The sequence below is a fragment of the Coccinella septempunctata genome, chromosome 8, assembly GCF_907165205.1.
Source record: "Coccinella septempunctata chromosome 8, icCocSept1.1, whole genome shotgun sequence".
NCBI classification, from domain to species: Eukaryota; Metazoa; Arthropoda; class Insecta; order Coleoptera; family Coccinellidae; genus Coccinella; species Coccinella septempunctata.
Genome location: NC_058196.1, coordinates 16,241,154 through 16,259,118, shown reverse-complemented (window position 1 = coordinate 16,259,118; position 17,965 = coordinate 16,241,154). Strand labels below are relative to the sequence as shown.

General features: G+C 34.4%; 1 protein-coding gene across 4 annotated transcripts in view; it reads right to left on the bottom strand.

Annotated features, from left to right (window-relative positions):
* LOC123318654 (glutamyl aminopeptidase) overlaps nt 1-17,965 on the bottom strand; it is a 70,839-nt gene that overhangs the window by 20,478 nt on the left and 32,396 nt on the right. The gene's annotated exons all lie outside the window — the stretch shown is intronic.

The window sequence follows — 17,965 nt, the reverse complement described above, 5'->3', positions numbered from 1 at the left end:
TTATTCATGTGAAATTTTTGTTCAAAGGTGAAGTTCATCTTAACTTGAAACTTCCTTCAATTCCTTTTACTTATATTGATGCAAGATGATTTTTGTTGAAGAATTTAACCTTCTCGTAATTATCTGTTAATTCCTTCGGGAGATACCCATTCCCAACCACTGCATCATATGCATTTCATCTTCGGGTTAATATTTTTGAAATCTACAACTGATGTAACGTATTCAAACTTTAGCCAAAGAAGATAACGAACATTAACTCTCCTCAAGCTAGTGCATATTATGATATTATACTGATCTCTTGGGTTTTCCATACAAATAACTGGATTTGGTATGCCTTCAATCAGTTTGTATAAACTTCAATTATGTTCGTCACATATATTCCGAAGAGATTCGACATTGTGATAAAGTACGTAATAACAGAAACTTTTATGTAGAACGGGCAACATAGCGTTGATTTAAAACCCAAAAATGTTTTGACAAGCTTCATAACCCCACATTTTCGTACTATACAGAGTGAAATGTGTCAAATTTCCATGGCCAACCGACTGCTAAAATAAAAGTGAATGAAGTATAGCTGAATCGGTATAGGTATGTATATTTTTTGTTGCAGAAAAAACTAAAAATTATATATTGTTTTTTTGCGCTTTCCCATTAATTTTGAAAATTGGTAAATAAAAAAATTCTAGATATTGCAATAATATATAACTAGGACTCGCCAATTCTAATTTTTTCAATACGAGGTATAGTTAAGTCGGCAATCATAAAAATCATTTTCCACACTTTAAAACAACCATCTATATCTGTTCCGGAACTCGGAACTATCCATCTTTATTAATTTCTGTTGTTAATTCGAGGTAAATTCTACAGTATTGGCACTCTAGGCCCATATCAAATTCAGTGAACTCGTGAACTCGATGATTTGTCGAGTTTATTGATTAAAATATAGAATTTCCAATTGTCATATGTCATATATGCAATAAAATAAAGGGATGTGATGGCGCAATTCGGTTAATCTTTTTTCAGTTATTTCATTAGTTGGTAAATCTGATATTATCAAGATATAGTTGATATTGACTCAAGGGTGGTCCTACGGGTAGGGGGTAATTACCCCCCCCAGAGTCCAAAACGAATTCTATTTTTAAAATTTTTCATATGAAAAATTGGGAAAAAACAATATTATAATAAAATGAAAAGGAGAGATTCCTTGTACAATTTTAAGAAAAAAAAATTGGACTGCAAATGCTACCTAGAGATTCCTACAGGGTGTTATTTGAAGTCTTAATTTGATATTTTATTGTTCTTTCAATTACTTCCCCTCCCAGAAAATCAGTCTAGGACCGCCCTTGTATTGACTTTGAAGGAAATGAATTTGCTTTCTGTTATTATTCGATGACTATTAAAATTCAACCATTCCAACAATATTAATTCAGTTATAATTTATAGTAAATTTTCCAATCAACCACATACTGGTAGGAATTTCTTTTCTCTCAATTATGTTTGGCCCTGGATTAACGGTGCTCTATTCTGAATAAGGAAAGGGCACTTGGAGAAAGTTTTATTGTACGAAAACAAGTGATACTGAATTATATTTAGAAAAAAATTTACATTTTCATTATAAGGTTTAATGGTGAGTTTTTGAACTTATTTTCAGTTTTTCACTGTCGGTGCCTTGAGTCCTATTCCCACCAGAGAATGACGTCAGAGTTATAACGTCAAGAAAAAACTTGCCATTAATTCTCATTTCCCGCCAAAAATTGAATAGGCCAGTAATATTCTGGCTAAATGAAACTATATTAATGTTTTATTCAGTCATCACCAGAGCGTTTTCAGGTTTTTTTCGTTGATTTACTATAATGCAGATAACAGACGATCCAAAGTCGTATGACTATCTATTTTTCGATGATTTTTCAACTCTTTAAGAGATAAGATATAATGAGTTATATTTCTTCAATTTCCCAAAAGAATCGTTATGTTCAAGTCTTTCTTATGATTGCATTGTACATTATTGTACCTCGAACACGACACAACCAAGTTGAATTCGAAAGTTATAGGTTATAATCCCGACTTATAAGTCGGGATTGAGAATAAAGTAAATCCTTGGCCCTTCTATGCCTTCGTAAATAGGTGATTTCTGATGAAACAATATATTTCTACCAGTTTTACCCATATTAAAAAACTACACCCTTTATAACAAATTCAGATCCAAATATGTTTTTCTTTCCCTTCAAAGTTGAATTAGGGGAATAGGGGAAAGCTAGATTTCGCAGAATACATATCAATATTTGCAGTCAAATGACTGACTTCAAAACCCTGCTGTAAATACACATTTTCTTCAGTGCATTTGTAATATTTGATTCCTTCGATAGGTCGGAATGGAATATGTTAAGAAAAAAGATGCACTTTCCTGAAAATCTTCTACTAATTAGAAGAGAAACACAAAATTCTGTTAATTTGTTCAATTTTAGAACATTTTAAAATATTTGGTGGATGAGAGGATCACGCTGTATACATACTTTTAATGTTTATTATTTGGATTCAGGTCAAGTTCGCAGAGTTCCCAATTAACGCGTGCTGGTGAGTTTTGTTGATATTTATATTTACTTCCGAAAACAAATTGTCTATTAACGAGGATATTAGCTAAAGGTGTCATAAGAACTCTGGTCAAGTGTAAGAGTTCAAAAAATATATCCTCATATTAGTTTATTGAATAAATCGCTTTTCAATTTAGGAAAATCAGGATTTCAACGCATAGAGGTGAAAATTTTTCCGTGGTCGTTTTCCCTTTATCTCCCCAGGATTTTTTTCTGGCGTGAGTGACTGGTATATTTCAAAACTCAAAATAAATTCGTTAATTCATTTGAAAACTTTTTAGGACTCAGTTATTTTTTCGTATGGCTTACCATGCAATTCGGAGAAAATCGCTGGTAAACGAAAACCCACTATTAAAATCAAATTGAAGTACGTTTTTATATTTTTAAATTATAAAAAGTATTGCGACTTAGTTTTATTACAAAAGATGCTAGAAATACTTCACTCATTCTTCCAAATATTCCTAAAACTGATTGGGCCACCCTGTAGCTTCGTAACCAAGCGCTTGTGGACCTATGTTTATATGAATTTTATGCCTTGAAATTACTCAGCGAATATCTAAATTTTAATCTAATTTTGAAATACCCTGTTTAGTAAGAATAAAGTATAATATAAATATTAAACATAAATTGTACATACTCTGCGCAAAAAAATTAACGCACATTCTGAAAATCTCAATTTTAATGAAAGTTAACTCTACATTGACTTTATAACTTATTTTTTATGTTCTCTCGGGAAGGTTTCGAACGAAACAAGACACATTAAATGGAAGAAAAATTCAGGATTTCACCGAATCATATGTGAAAGAAGAGAAATTAACAATTTTCAAAATACCGAAATGCTGATAAGTGATTTAATACTTGGTATTTCCACCCCTTGCGTTAATTACAGCTCGGCAACGACGGTTCACACTCAAAATGAGTGATCTTAAAATGTTCTGATCTAATCCTTCCCAGATTTCTCCGAGTTGGATTCCTAAGTCATTAAGAGTAGCTGGATGATTTTCTGAACTTCTCAGCCTTCTATTGAGGTTGCCCCAAACCTGCTCAATCGGATTGAGATCTGGACTTCTTGCTGGCCATTCCATTCGAGAGACTTCAACCTCTTCAAGGTACTCCTGAACGATGCGCGCACGATGGGTTCTGGGCATTCTGGCATTATCGTCCATAAAAATGAAATTTTCACCAATGTATGGGGCGAATGGCACTACATGCTCTTCAAGAATGTTCCTTATATACTTATCAGCATTCATAGCTCCATTATCAACGACCAGACTGATCGAGCAGTCAAAGATATTCCACCCCATACCATAATCGATCCTCCCCCGAAACCAGTAGTATTCAGGAAATTGCACTGAGCATATCTTTCATGTGGACGTCTGTATACAAGGGAACGTCGATCACAATGGTAGAGGCAGAATCTAGACTCATCTGTGAAGAGAACTCTTTCCCAATCGGCCTCTTCCCAATGGATATGCTCTCTCGCAAACTCCAAACGCGCCCTTCGATGGGCTGGGGTAAGAGCTGGGCCTCTTGCCGCGACACGAGGCCTTAAATCATATTCTCTGAGGCGATTTCTTATTGTCTGAGTGCTAATTTGCACCTCATGAGTTTGCTCAAGCTGAATTTGAAGGAGGCGAGCGGTTGCAAACCGTTGTCTCAACGAAGAAACTCTCAAGTAACGTTCTTGAATGGCAGTTGTTACCCGTGGTCTACCCTGTCCTGGTCTTCGGACATTCATACCTGTCTCCCTGAATCGCTGCAACATTCTGGACACACTTGTATGGGAAACTCCAAACCTTTCTGCAATTCTTGTGCATGTCCACCCTTCTTCTCGCAAAACTACCGCTTGGGCACATTGCTCTTGGGTCAAATTGCGTGTTTCGCGTTGCATAGCGATCGAGTGTAGAAAATCAAACGAAAGAAAAACTATTGATCACTAGAATTGATCGAGAACAACTGATTTTAGAATGGAGCCAATACATTCAAAATCTGATAATATCATCTTTTTTTATTCCTGCTGGGAAAAAACATCTGTATTGAAGAAAACCGTTGAAAGTGTATTACATATGCATGCATAATTCTGATAAAAATAATTATCATTGAGAACACCTTCAGTTGTAGAATAAATTTGAGATTTCCATAATGTGCGTTAATTTTTTTGCGCAGTGTATTTCTAGCTCCATGTTTATTCTAGCTTTCCGAAAGCCGAACCCACCATCAACGAATGAAAATTATTCAACTCTCATTTTCGCACTTCTTTTGCGGTTCTTCCTTTCCAAATTGTTTTTCGTGGTGCATTTATCTTCAGAGGCAATTTTTATACCATTAATTTTTTTTTAATAAATCTATTGACAAAAATATGAAACATCCATCCCATCTCTCAATGAATTATTTCAAGCGTTACCTTCATTCAAGGTTACCAAATAATTCATCTGGAACAAATTTTCGTTTATGATGGAAATTCATGAAAGCATTATGGAAAAATGGTAATTCCCAATTGTTCTCGTTGAGCTGTAGGTCAAACGGAAAATTAGCGGTAATGGGCAATTTATTTTAAGAAAAGGTCTGGTTTAATGAAATTAGAATAATACTCTCAAAATAGCACTTGGTGATTCTGATGAATATTATCGTCTACTTTGCTTATTTCCGGCTACACCGTTATTATCATAATTGGTTCATACTTGAGGAACAATTGTTGGAGCAAGCTATTAGCATTAGCAATGTTCGATTCAAATTGTACAATTAATTGATAGACTCGCAGAAGTCTCAGGTAAAAGATTTTACTTTCAAGCAAGGTTATCTACAATTATTTTATATGTCACCATAATCCATGGATTTACAGGGTCAAATTCAACCCATGCAGTTCGAAGCATTTCGACACAATCGACCACGATGAATAAAAACTTTTAAATGGAGTCCTTCCAGGTGTAACGCATGAAAAATTGTGACCAGCATAAATCATTACAAGTTAAATCGTCTAAGAATGAAAAACATCATTTCTGACCTATTTTAGCTTTCACTGTTACTATGTAGGAATGTTCTTTAGTGTGGAAAAGACAGATTTCTATCTGTGATTAAGATAACTAGGGAAATAAATTATTCGTTTGAGTTGGCAGAGTGCTGGACTCCGAAATTCAATAATTTTTCTGCATGCCGCTAATCATAATTATAATTAAAAATAAAAAAGAATTCTCCAGAATCCCGACAATGATTTCAATGGGAAATACGCACACAATCAGGGTATATGGAGCAAACCGAGGTGCTTCTGAATATTTTATCTATCTATCATATATTCTTTATTACCAAGAATTACTGATTTTCCCAATTTTTTCATTTAATCATAAATTATGAACCGCCATTCACATTTGTCTAATATTTGATTCGAACGTTCTTTGTACAAAGTGCATAATAAAAAGAGTTTTATTAATTTCAGGTCCAGCCTAAGAAAAAATTGATGCTTAAAGTCTGAACAACACCCTGTGTGTCAATCTCCGTGTCAATAAAATAAAATTCTCTTATGGTTTCCCATTCGATTCTGGAGAAAAAAAGTCTGTTCTCTATCCCACGAAAACAATTTTTGAAGGAAAATAAAAGGGGTTGTTATTTTCAACCCCTAATAATAAAGTTATGATATCTAAAAAAATTTTGTGTGAGTAACGTCTACTAAGTGCGTCATATTATGTACAGTTTTATGACTCAGTGTTTTTAGAAAAAAATTAAAACTCGTCATCGCCTTCCAAAGGCTAAGAGAGGTCGATTTAAAAAAAAATTTATAGGAACTACCCCTGCTTATTTTCATCGAGGAATCAACTCCTTAAGTCCTTCGCATTTGTTTACAGACACCCTGTATATATTTGGTGTTTCTCACTTGTCAAATCAAGATGTTTCGAGAATTTGGTTGCAAAAAATTATATTTAGAAAGATATGAAAATGGGGAAAACTACTCATTCAGAGAGAAGCATGACTTTATTTTAAACAAAAATAACGTCGCTGCAACAAATCTACACTCGAAAGTTGGACATCTAGACACTTTTTTAGCTAGCACAGGAGCATAATCATTTCTCAACTTTTCTGATGTATTCTTCATGGTAAAAATAAAATGTGTATGCATTTTGTTTGATTAATTTAGTGAATAAAATACCTGAACCTAGAGATTCATTATTCACTGCGTACAAACTCCTCTGCTTTGCTTTCATCGAGAATACATCATGAAATCATAATACTCTAGCGAAAAAAATATTTAGCGAGAGAAAAAAAATACTTTTTGTATTTTCGTTAATCCTTCGTAATGTAAAATTGTTACAATGTTATATTGTTTGAAAAGAGGTTTATATTTTCTACGCAATGAACATCATTCTAATTTTTAATTTTTTCTTCGATGTAGTGCAATAAACAAATGTTAAGATAATTTTCCGACATATACAGAATGTTTGGGACTTAGTTAATAATAATTCGTCTCTATAATGGACATGTCCTCTAGTTTTCCAATAAGATTGGGATCCAGTGTTGCTTATAATAAGAAAAAATTGTTGTTTTTATGGAATAACTCTGGAAAAGTGCCATTTGGGAACACAATCTGATTAATTCTCAATTTTCTGCCACCTCATAAACGAAACCTCAACAGATTTGACTTCAATTGAAAAGTGATAAAGTTGTAGGCGGAAAAACGAAATACATTTGATCCTACTGTTTTTTTTTTTAGTTTTTCCAAATTTTAAATGAAATTTCAAATGCTTCATTGTAGTTCCCTAAGAAGTAGCAAAAATTTCGTATTTCTGGTTTTGAATACATTTACCTACTTGATCCCTTGTTCCTTACTTTATGCCAATCCTATGTAGATAAAAACAAGCAAGAATTTAATCCACATCGGCGTTCGGACACTCTGAACCTCTAAAGAAGGTCAATTGTTATTTATTATTATTAAGATGATGTTCTTCATTACGAAGAACCGTAAATAGCCTTGCTGTCGAGTAAAACACGACAAGAATATAAACGGACATTACTAAGAAGTATAATACTATCAATCTGACGTTCTTTGTTGGAATCCAACTTTCTCTTGTATTTTTTCAAGGAGTGCCAAGTCGCTTCTGAACCCCTTTGATATAATCTACCACAAAATCGAACTAATGAATCGTAATTATTCTATGAAAAGATAAAAATAAAATGAACGTATGAGACAAAATAAGCACCTTTACTGGCACCTTTATGTATTTAACATACCTTTAATTTTCATTTTCAGATGTAACATATAGATTGAACACTTTAGTATACATAGAAGTATATATTGTAGGTTGGATTATAATGATTGTTACCACAAAATTTGGACGAATTGTAATTTAGTTTATATCTCCATTCACATTTATTTTAGCAGTCGGTTGGCCATGAAATTATTTTATTAAGTTTTGTAACTAGAACGGAGTAAGGTTGGCACTCATTAAACGTCGTTAATGTCATAACTCTGTTGCCTAATATCAGTTTTTATAACGAAAATGCCAAAAGTTATTGAAAAAAGAGACGGATTTAGGAAGTGCTATTTAGAATTCAGGTACGCTCATTCAAATAGTTATACCCTGATAGTCTAGAATCCACAATACGTCAAACGGTTACGAACATATTCAATGTAAGAGATTTTATACAGGGTGGGCTTTTTAAAACGAAACAGACGAGATAACGGGCGGAATAAGTTTATTTCGAAAAAATGCTCGGACACGTCGATTTTTGTTTCGAGGGGGACAACTTTTAAGGTCATATTCATAGCTATATCGCTTCAACTCTTAGTGTTAGAACAACAACCCCTAAATTTTCAATGAGGAAGATGGGGTAAATTTCACCTCATGTAGAAGGTCTTTTCATCCTGAGTTCAGCGTATTGGTTTTTTCTTCATTTGATTCATTGATTCTTGAAATATTGACATTTGAATTTGAAACAACGATGGTATTATCATCAAGCAAGCTGTCTGAATGAAGCGAATTTATTATTCATTTATTCTGTGGATTTGATGAAATTTTATAACAGCCATACACCAGACATTAAAATAATGTTCATTTCTCTCATCAACAATAAAGAAATAATTTCAATTCTTCCTGCCAAAGATTAAACTATTTTCACCTTAATTGTTGAAGAAAGTAAGAACCAATAATAATTATTTCGTCGTCTAATGTTGACAATTAACGGTTACCATCGTAACCACAGAATGAATTAGTCAAAATAATTGATGATTTCACATAGCATGGTTAGCGGAATGACTGGTACTGTACGAAATTCAAAATTGAATATGTCGAAAACGAATGAACTAAATGAGAAAAAAATTAATACGCCGAATTCAGGATAAAAAGGCCTTTCAAATGAGGTATCACTCATCCTATCTTTCCTATTCAAAATGTAGGGGTTGGTGTCCTAACACTAAGGGTTGAAACGATATAGTTGTGAATTTGACCTTAAAAGTTGTCCCTCTCGAAACAAAAATCGACGTGTCCGAGCATTTTTTCGAAATAAATTTATTCCGCCCGTTATCTCGTCTGTTTCGTTTTAAAAAGCCCACCCTGTATAATGTTTCATCTGAATCTAAACGACTTATATTTCAGCTGAATATTTCCACAATCAGAAAGATTGTGAATGAAGAGTATGACAAAGAATTTCCTTCTATTGGGAGACCCAAAAAAGTGGTGGCATTTGGGAATTTTATGTTTGAGTGAATTAATGCGAAAAGTTAACTACAGGATTTTCGATAAATGTCATCGGAGAATGAGTTCCCTAAAATGGATTTTTCTGTTTTTCATTTGACTTGTCCTATACAATGTAAATGTCTTAAGGTACTAATAAATACCTAATTATTATAATTACATCAATGTATTAAGATGAATAGCCACAAATACGCGCAAGTTGCCCTGTTACTGTTTATTCATGTGAAATTTTTGTTCAACGGTGAAGTTGCATCTTAACTTGAAACTTCCTTCAACTCCTTTTACTTATATTGATGCAAGATGATTTTCATTGAAAAATCTAACATTCTTGTAATTATCTGTTAATTCCCATTGCCAACCACTGCATCTAGGCATTTCATCTTCGGGTTAATATTTTTGAAATCTACAAATGATGTAAGCCAAAGAAGATAACGAACATTAACTCTCCTCAAGCTAGTGCATATTATGATATTACACTGATCTCTTGTATTTTCCATGCAAATAACTGGATTTGGTATGCCTTCAATCAGTTTGTATAAACTTCAATTATGTTCGTCAGATATTTTCCGAAGAGATTCGACATTGTGATAAAATACGTAATAACAAAAATTTTTACGTAGAACGGGCAACATAGCGTTGATTTAAAACCCAAAAATGTTTTGACAAGCTTCATAACCCCACATTTTCGTACTATACAGAGTGAAATGTGTCAAATTTCCATGGCCAACCGACTGCTAAAATAAAGTTGAATGAAGTAGAATAAGTTCACGAAAATTGATTTATCTATTTTTCATTTGACTTGTCCTATACATTGTAAATGTCTTAAGGTACCAATAAATACCATTATTATTATTATTATTATTATATCAATGTATTAAGATAAACAGCCACAAATACGCACCAGTTGTCCTGTTTATTGTTTATTCATGTGAAATTTTTGTTTAAAGGTGAAGTTCATCTTAACTTGAAACTTCCTTCAATTCCTTTTACTTATATTGATGCAAGATGATTTTTGTTGAAGAATTTAAAATTCTTGTAATTATCGGTAAATTCCTTCGGGAGATACCCATTTCCAACCACTGCATCATATGCATTTCATCTTCGGGTTAATATTTTTGAAATCTAAAACTGATGTAACGTATTCAAACATTAGCCAAAGAAGATAACGAACATTAACTCTCCTCAAGGTAGTGCATATTATGATATTATACTGATCTCTTGTATTTTCCATGCAAATAACTGGATTTGGTATGCGTTCAATCAGTTTGTATAAACTTCAATTATGTTCATCACATATTTTCCGAATAGATTCGACATTGTGTTAAAATACGTAATAACAGAAACTTTTACGTAGAACGGCGTTGATTTAAAACCAAAAAATGTTTTGACAAGCGTCATAACCCCACATTTTCGTACTATACAGAGTGAAATGTGTCAAATTTCCATAGCCAACCGAGTGCTAAAATAAAAGTGAATGGAGTATACCTATGATGAAAGGAGTCAATCTGGCTTCTACCCGCATGAAATAATATGCAATCCGCATCTCGACAGGCAACATATCAATTTCTTTCTCTCGCTTATCCAATTATCCGCAATTTCCTTGAATAAGTTGCATCTATAATGGGGAAATAGGCGATTATCTAACTGAATAAACCGTTATTGTTTTCAAAGAACCATTATTATCCTTACAATCGAATAATCAATTGTCGATATTCCATTTTGCTCATCTGCTTTCTCCTCAATCATTATTGTAACATATACCATAGCCGAATTTTATCGCTCTTAATTAGCATCGAAGCAAACGAAATCATTTCTCCGTAATCGAATAAAAATTTATGGGTGTAAAAAGAGAAAGCCTTCAAAAAATGAAGATTAATTCGGGAAATATAATTATGAAGGACAGATTCGCTTGACTAAGATTTCTACAATAGTGAGAACTATAATTTTAATTTATGTATTTTCGATATACCGTCGATTGAGAACTAAACAGAAAGAGCACCAAAAACTATCTCGACGGGAAGAACATAATCTACTTTACCTACCATTTATGAGTTTTCTCAGGCAACAGGCAATCGTGGAGAAATCGAAAACCAGAATTTGTCACTGCGGACGTATCTTTCCTAGGTAATTGATAGCCTCAGTATAAGCCGATACAAAACTTTCCACCGACTAGTTGATTCTGTCTCTGGCATTGCACAGGACAGTATTCTAGGTAACTTGAATTTATTTTCATTACTTTGAATTTCTGAAACTGTTAATTTTTTATGATAAAATATCATATAAATCAACTCCCTATGAAGTGTATGTGTATGAAGTGCATGAAGCGAAAATTTCGAAATCAGTGTTGAAATAACTAATAGCATCTCAAGCATATTACCGACTGGCTCAGAATGAACAGATACTGAATGCAGAGAAAACAACAACATTTTATCCCGTACAAAACGATGAAAGGTGTCATTCCTGGTTGTGCAACTCTGTGTGATGTTGAGTTTCAAGTAGGTAGGAGTTGTAAATTTCTTGGTATTTATTTGGACGAGTTTCTAGATTGGAGAATTCATTACTTATTATTCCAACGATTAGTTAAGTAATAGTTTTTTTCTTAACAAGTATGGAAAGTGATACTTTTCCGCAAGAGACTTCAGTCAAGCTGTCGAGTGCGGGAAAGGCACTTTCCACATGAGTTAATAACAATATTTTTCCTACAAGCGTAAACGAAACATTTTCACGCGGTAGACTTATGGTCTTGAAACTGGCGTTATAAGAAATTATAGTTTTGTGCGCTCAGCCGCATAGAGAAACGTTTGAATTTTATGATTGGCCCATAGAGACATGCCAAAATTTTATGATTGATGCGACTTTTTAATATTTGCGTGCGGAAAAGTACTACTTTCCAAACGTCAATGCGTGTGTAATACTCTCGAAACGCTAGTAGGAAAAATCATTTACATTAACTCTGAAGCATTGTACATTTATGAACATATGATATTCCTTGGTAAGCGTAATGGAAATTTTCCAGTGGGCACTCAGCATGAACATGACACAAAAAGATCAAAAATATGTATATCTCCGGTGAATCGGAGAGCGCTATGGAAAATCATGGGACGCCTTGGAGTACCCGAAAAATTGTTAGCAGTATGTAAAAGCCTCCATACCAACAACACCGCTAGAATACAGCATAATGGCTCTACAACCGACCATTTCTCAACCAACTCTGGAATAAAACAAGGCTAAGTGTCTTTAGCGCCTTTACTGTTCAATATTTTCGTCATAGCTGTCTCGATAATTGCTGGCATGAGTATGCCTGTAAGAGGTATTGGAATAAGATTAAGAATTAATGGAAGCCTGTTTAACCTGAAGCGCTTCAGAGCAGAAACATGTACAAAGTTTATCACGGAACTTCAATATGCTCAGAGGATCTACAGATAATGTTGGACACCTATAAACATATATACGAAGCTTTAGGCCTTAGACTCAATATCGACAAAACCAAAATCCTGGTAAGTCCGCCAGAAAGCCCTCAAACAGATATCAGCCTGGAGGATGAAACACTAGAACAGGTCCAGCAGTTCAAATACTTGGAAAGCTTCATAAATACTAAGGCTAACCTAGACACGAAAATACACAACCGTATCAATTCGGCATCACGGGCATTCTGGAAGCTAATGTTCAGAGTGTTTCAAAATCACGACCTCAATCTGAAGACCAAGACAGCTGTTTACAAAGCAGTGGTCCTCCCAACGCTTCTTTACGGAAGCGAAAGCTGGACGCCCTACAGGCGACATATTAAACAGCTTGAACAAACGCAACAACGTCATTTAAGACGAATAATGCACATCAGATGGTTCCACGAAGTTTCAAATGCAGAAGTCCAACTTGAACTGCTACGTAGTTACCTAACTAATAGAACGCAAAAAGTTTCAGTTAACGCCGATGACACAGTTCACACGTCCAAAGAAGAAGTAGTTAATATAGGTGTACCTCAAAGGAGTATTTTAGGACCCCTTCTTTTTCTTTTATATATTAATGATCTACCTTCAGCTATATCTACTTTAATCCAAATAATTCTCAATATATTTTTATTTGTAGACGACGCAAATGCACTGATTAAAAATAGAGACCTCAGAGCGTGCATCCAACAGACGAGAACAGCCTTTGATCTAATAAGTATTTGGTTTAGTCTGTAGTCGTGCAGTCAGAACGGGCTCCATCTAAATGTTCAAAACTGAGTGCGTCATGTTCAGGACTAGATCTACAGAAAATTTTCCGGAAACAATAGATTTCAACAATACCACAGTTGAAATAGCACAGACCACTAAATTTTTAGGAGTCTTTGTGGACAGTCAATTGAATTGGTGTGAACATATTAATCAGCTAAGAAAAATAACTCAATCGGGCACTTTATATGATAAGGGGTAGAACGGGTAGATAGGCAACTTTTAAGATCCATCTATTTTGCGAGTTTTGATTCTATACTCAGGTACGGAATCGTGATCTGGGGTAGTGGTTCTGATTGCATTAAACTGTAGTCTTATGCGATCTTGGGACTACCTTCCTCCGCTCGAGGGATTCAGTGCTATACTGTACTGACGAGGGAAAATGATCCCGAAACCGGTCTACAGTTGCACTTGAATTCTTCGACTTCTCTGGGATTTCCTATGATAGTTCATGACTAGCTCACATTACTGGAACGACAATTCCTTCGGAATTGTTGTTTCCATTAATATTTCATTCTTCCGATGCACCCGGTTAGGTGCTTGGAGTACTGTATTACAGTACTCTTTCTTTTTGTATAAATAACACCAGACGTTCTATTCCCTTTCACATTCCTATACATAAAGCCCGTTTGCAACAGCCGAGAATTCTCTACAAAATTCTCGCAAGAAAACGGCAGAGATTATTTAGTACGCAACTCAACAGAGAATTGTACCGAAAGTGCGTATGTAACGGTACATAATTCACGGCGCATGAAATCTCGAGTAAATTTTCTAGAGAATTCTCGGCTGTTGCAAACGGGCTTAAAATGACACTAACGGAAAAAATTACCAAGTATGTATATGTGTATAAAATTTTATAATAATCTACCCAAAAAGACAATAGTTGATTTTAGGAAATTCAAAAAACATCTCACAGACTTGATTATAAATATCGAACCATATTCTATTTCAGAATTTATGAATTATTGTTATATAGAATCTAGGATGTAATATGTTTTTTTTTGTTTCCTCTGTAATTGACGATTTTCCACTTCTTTGGATATGTATTCAGGATTCAGGAAATAAATGTATTGTTATTGAAGTCTTGCAGCGCGCGAGTTGTATAACAATGGAGACTCAAGTAACGAGGGCCCGACTCAGATGGAGCGGCCACATTCTGAGGATGCAAGACAGAAGACTACCCAAAAGAGCTCTGTATGGCGAATTCACAGAGGGAGCTCGGAAACCAGGACGCCAGTATAAGCGGTTTAACGATATACAATCCGTAAAATCAGTTAATCCCTAAAATCAGGAACAACTAGCGTTAGACCGATCACAGTGGAGGTCTTTGGTCCACAATTATAATGGAGACTCGCGGCGGCCAGATCTGGTTGGTGGCTACCCATCCCCGGAATGTGGAAGGATCTGTAGGTCACGGTTGGGTCTCTTCAGTCACAGAAGGGCACACAGTCGTAAGTAGCCCTAAGAAATTATAAGTTTCATCGCACCGATAGTTTTGTTCTTGAGTCATTTTAGATTTTTGAATGGATAGCGAGAAACGTGTCTTGTTGAATAACTTTAGTTAGTTAGTTTGTTGGTGGAAATTATGTAATTCAGTTTTTGAGGACAATGTAGATTTATTAAACTCTAGAATACCTTTCGAAATACTCGAATCTGCTGGGAGCTCAGATTAGTTTCAAGAGAAAGATCAAGAGCTATCTCATTAACTTGGAGCTCCCAAAAAATGATTTTGAAGCTCAGCATGAACAATTTTTTGAATTTTTGTATGACATTTCATTCTACTTTCTTGTAGCAAAAGTTTATGTAATAAAAAAGAATTATTATAACCTGTCCGTTTTCCTGATCCTGTGTAAACATTCAAATAACACTAGTCAATAATAACATTTCTCCTACACAAGCGATTCTTGTTATTATCGTTAGGTATCCCTAATCTTACCTCAAAAATAATATCGAATTAAATGACCTTCTTCAAGGTTACATTTCGTTGACTGCGAGAATTCATCGAAATAGCAAACTTTTGAAACAAGTTTTGTAGTATTCGAACCGCAATACATAGAGGTTCAAAAATGTCACGCAGTTGCATAAATTCTCCCGATCTGTTTTGTTGAGTATGTGGAGAGTTCACAAGAGATATCTTGGGTTCGAAATGTCGACGGTTAAACCGCTACAAAAACCTAACCAAGAGGTCTTCCCGAAAAATTGTAACGATGCCCTCTACGAAGGTCATTTAGCGTCAACAAAAAGATCACATTAAGGAATGATCGTTTTTGCTCCAAAATAATATTACAACCTTTACATATGAAGTGGAGGACTACTAAAGAATTTCGTTAAGGCCATGGATAAACCTGAAAACAAATTTCCTTCTATTAGCTATGCTGAGATGAAAGAAGGCATACCTATTTGTAAAATTCGACTTGAGAAAACTCATTGAAGATCTCCAATATCTGGCAGCATTAACCGACGTTGAAAAAGAAACTTGGTTGTCCTTTGCAGAAGTGATAAATAATTTTCTCAGCAATCATAATTCTCCGCAGTTTGTAAATTAAGACAAAACGATGTTACTTTCCTTCCTTCTCTTAACTGACGCTTTGCATTAATTATCGCAGCATTCAACTAGTTTTCCATTGCTAATTTTCCGCCTCCAAACACGTTCTTTCATCATTTATCATATTTAGGCGTTCATAATATCAATTATAGAGTGAACATTGGCAGAGGAGCAATAAAACGAGTCCATGCATACATATTATTTGCAGCCTATTTTTTTTAAACATCGATTCGAAAATTACGATTTCTTGCAACATTAATTTTCAATTCGAAATTAGGTTCCTACAGAGCGTAGAACAGAATAGGAAGTTATGTAATGTGAAAACAGGAAGTTATCACTTTCAATGTGTTAACCTAAGAAGTAATGTAAGAAATGAGGTGCAACCAATCGAGATTTATAATCTCGATTATTCACATTTCATAAAGTGAACTCATAACTCAATTACGAGCCCAATTTCAAACATATTTATATACATTCTCTCTTCTTCCTAAAAATTGCAACAATGATGGGGATTTTCGTTTTCTTCGTAATGGGGAAAATAAAATTCATAATAAAATGGAATTATTTAGAATTCGACTATTATGTCTTAATTTATCATACGAAATAAGCATGCTGGCAGAGAGGTAATTTTTTCTTCGGACTCATCCGTCTTTTTGAAATTCATGTGATTTTCCTTCGCTAGCTTCTCTACCCGTGAGGCCCGTTTGCACCAATACCCCTTAAAACGAGTACTTAACTAAGTGTCGTTTAAAGTTAATGGACGCTTAATTTTATTCCCAGATGCATGACTGTGGCTTAAGAGAATCTTAAGTAAGGGGCTGTTAGGTTTTTCTATCTAGTGATATTTCTGTTTTTTTATTTTGGTGCAACTTCATCCTAGTCCAATGAAGCCATTTCATTGGTTGGCCGGTCGCCGATGATCGTTGTCATTTCATTAACCTAACTTTATTGTGCTGTCAGTCAGTTTCAAGTGAACTATTATATTATTAGATACTAAAGAGTGACAACTTTTTGTTGCTGAGTTAGCATTATTATTGACAATGAAATGGTCTGTCAAATAAAAGGTACCTGAGTTTATATAACTAGGTACAACACTTTCTTTGTAAGGTTTTGTGTGAATTTGTTTTATTAATGTTGAACAGGAAAATGTCCTTATTGTCCTTGTCACGAAGAATACAGTGAATAATTGTCAAGCAGGTGGTGGTAATCTACAAACAGCACTCAACTTCTCAACAGAAGAAAAGAGTTTGTTGCTAACTATAGTATGATTTGTGAGACAAAATTGAAAATAAAAATACTGATGGCATTACAATAAAGGCAAAAGAAAAGGCTAGATATTCAGAAATGAATTCATTCAATTTTCAAAATCCATCAAAAATGGCAAGTACTGCAGCCAGTTCAACAAATTATTTTATGTTAGAATCCCGCCCTCAAATATTTAAGTTGTCATTACAGGAGCACTTAAATTTAAGGTTAGCTTTAGCCATTTAAATGTCAGTTAACAGCTGGCGAAACGTAATTCAAGTAAAAGGTTCATTTTAAGGGACACTTAACACTAAATGCGTTTGGTGCAAACGAGTCTGAGAGTCAAAAGCTCCAAAGTAGTTGAATTGTGAGAGAGTCACTCGCAACATGATTTCAAAGTTCCTGGTTCCTGTCTATCTTAGCATGGTCATACATGTGTTTTCAGACTTTGATTGAAAACGATGAAATTATTTGAGAAACTTGATGATCTAAAAGGGCTTTTGCTCTCTTTGTATTTAGCCTTTCTAGGAGATTGTTTAATTTCAATCCAGTAGTTATTCGTTAAGTTAATAACAGTTATGGAATGAGAATGATAATTTGTGGGATACTTATTTTTGAAATAATTAGTGCCCAGAAGAACACCATGCATAATCAGGTTGTAATAATATTTCGCAATTTCAAGCGGAC